Source organism: Bidens hawaiensis, unplaced genomic scaffold, assembly GCF_021521415.1.
Source record: "Bidens hawaiensis isolate Kalapana, Puna unplaced genomic scaffold, B.hawaiensis_p1.1 tig00004444_1, whole genome shotgun sequence".
In the NCBI taxonomy this organism is placed as follows: domain Eukaryota; kingdom Viridiplantae; phylum Streptophyta; class Magnoliopsida; order Asterales; family Asteraceae; genus Bidens; species Bidens hawaiensis.
Genome location: NW_027491267.1, coordinates 1,322,501 through 1,325,000, shown reverse-complemented (window position 1 = coordinate 1,325,000; position 2,500 = coordinate 1,322,501). Strand labels below are relative to the sequence as shown.

At 33.9% G+C, this 2,500-nt stretch overlaps 1 protein-coding gene, 1 non-coding gene and 1 pseudogene across 3 annotated transcripts in view; 1 reads left to right on the top strand and 2 right to left on the bottom strand.

Moving 5' to 3' along the window:
* Nucleotides 1–2,500, bottom strand: part of LOC143626602 (cytochrome b6-like) — a 116,659-nt gene that overhangs the window by 22,988 nt on the left and 91,171 nt on the right. The window lies entirely within an intron of this gene.
* On the top strand, nt 1,505–1,591 carry TRNAS-GGA (transfer RNA serine (anticodon GGA)). The gene has a single exon. It is a non-coding gene; the product is annotated as a tRNA-Ser (tRNA).
* The window catches only part of LOC143626604 (small ribosomal subunit protein uS4c pseudogene), a 139,792-nt pseudogene continuing 139,128 nt past the window's right edge, over nt 1,837–2,500 (bottom strand). Inside the window, exon 2 of the transcript XR_013152444.1 lies at nt 1,837–2,500. This exon is cut by the window's right edge and continues 323 nt beyond it. The product of XR_013152444.1 is annotated as a small ribosomal subunit protein uS4c pseudogene (transcript).

The following is a 2,500-nucleotide window of genomic DNA, read 5'->3' as shown; positions in this document are numbered from 1 at the left end:
CTTTGTTCTCAACGCTTCCCAAATTCCAGAAATAAGTCACTTCAACAGCCTTCGATGGTTATACGGGTATCCAAATACAAATGAGATGGATGTTTGTTGTCCCAACCATTCTTTTAGTCCCAAGCCTGCTAAAGAAAGGGATAATTTATAACATAGTTTTAGTGTTGTTGATTCCTAGGTGTAGTACTTCTTCCCCTCTGCTGCCTATTGGTATTAGTGGACTAGGATTGACCTGTAATACCGAACCATAGGTATAACCTTTCGCTCAATACTAGAATCGAGAATTGAAACATAGCATTTGAGGCTGCATTAATCGAGGATACACGACAGAAGGAATTGTTCTATTTCCAAACTTTACCTTCAACAAGCGTAGATTTTTTTATTTTCTTTTTTTACCGATCATGAATCGTGTGTATTTCTTTTCTCGTAAGACTGAGAGTAATAAAAAAAATCAAATCGCACCATCTCTGTAATAGGTAAATGCCTCTTTTTCTCCTAAAGTTGTCGGAATTATTCGTAATAAGATATTGGCTACAATTGATAAGGTTTTATCAATAAAATTTCCATTTATCCGCGATCTAGACATTGGTAGCATTCCATTCTATCATTGTTCTCATTACTTCTCGCGGGAAAATGATCCCCCTAAGGAAAAGAATTCTACAGTACGAAATAACATAAAAACATATTCATTCTCATGAAAAAAAGAAAAAAATGGTCAGTCTATTCGATCTTAAAAAATTCAATATTCAAAAAAAGAATTGATAAGAACTAAGAAATCAATATGGGAACCGGATTCGATTCCATCTTACTTTACTGGAATAGTCTACCAATGAAAGAAACTATTCTTATTTGATTGAAGTTACAGCTTAGAATAACCTCAGTTGGTTGAAATATGATACAAAGAAGAAAAAGAATCATTGTATGATGAAAATAGAATAACCGCCCATTTTTTTGTGTTGTATATTTACGTGTATACACTATACAATCAACTATAAAAAAATTCTCTATCTATTTCTATTTTTAATAGAATAGATAGATAGGATAAGGGTTTTTTTGATAACTCTAAAACTGGCCTATAAAGCAATTTGAGAATTCTTCTGATATGGAATCATAGTCTAAATAGATAGAATCATGATCTAAAGATATCCATTAACCATAAAATATAGACCCCTCGCTCAGTCAATTCATTATAATTTCTAATTTCTTGATTTAATCCGGTCGGTATAGTATAAATAGATAATCAGAAAAAAAAAGAAAACATTGTTTTTGCAAACATGAATAGAAATAGAATTTTTTTTTTTAGTTTTTGTAAGAAAACAATTTTCTCTTTATCCCCCAGCCTAGAAGGAAAGATCCTGCTTTTATTATGATGAAAAATTTTCTATTTTGATCACTTTCTAGTTAGATTCTAGTTAGAATTGATTGGTTGTACCTACCCAATAATCTAATATGAATGATTCATTATTCACTCTATTTTCGGTTTTGGGGTCATAATCATTATGTAGGAGAGATGGCTGAGTGGTTGAAAGCGTAGCATTGGAACTGCTATGTAGGCTTTTGCTTACCGAGGGTTCGAATCCCTCTCTTTCCTTACCTTCACCTAATTTACCGATCTTACTAACCACAATAGATCAAATATCAATGGATACAACTATTCCAACAGTTAGATCTTTCTTTGATATCGATTCTCTAATAGATTCTCAATTTCTAATGGCTGTGGTACGGAAAATACTGTTAAAGAAAAGAGTAGACAAGGAATGAAAATATCCCTCTCGGTCTATGACACCTAAATGGAAGAAAAATCCGGATCAAACCCTTATTTATCTTAACCTTAGGTTAATTTACTTCGCCGAAAGGGAGCAAAATGGGTCGAACCCTTATTCTTATTCGTTTTTATTTTCTTTTTTTTTTTTTAGGTTTAAGTCTGACGAGAATAATATTCTACAACTAGCAATTCATTTATTTTCAAGCCGACCCATTTATTATCTATTATTTGATTGACTAATCCTTTATATTGGGATGGTTGAAGAGTCAAATGGTTTGGCAATTCTTGAGGAGGGGATGAGTCGAGAGAATTTTGAATTAGAGCTCTAGATTTTTGTTCATCCCTCGCCGCAATAGTATCTCAGGGTTTGCAGCGATAACTTGGTATATCTACTATACGACCGTTGACTAAAATATGTCTATGGTTAACTAATTGGCGAGCTCCCGGAATAGTCGGAGCCATACCCAACCGAAAAAGGATGTCATCCAGGCGCATTTCAAGTAATTGTAGTAAAACCTGACCTGTTGACCCCTTTGCCTTTCCGGCGATACGAACGTATTTAAGTAATTGTCGTTCTATAAGACCATAATGAAAACGCAATTTTTGTTTTTCTTCTAGGCGAATACGATGTTGAGATTTTTTCCCGGAACGCGATTGGTTTCTAAGATCACTTCCAGCTCTGGGCCTTTTATTAGTTAGCCACGGTAAAGCCCCCAGGCGACGTATTTTTTTTAA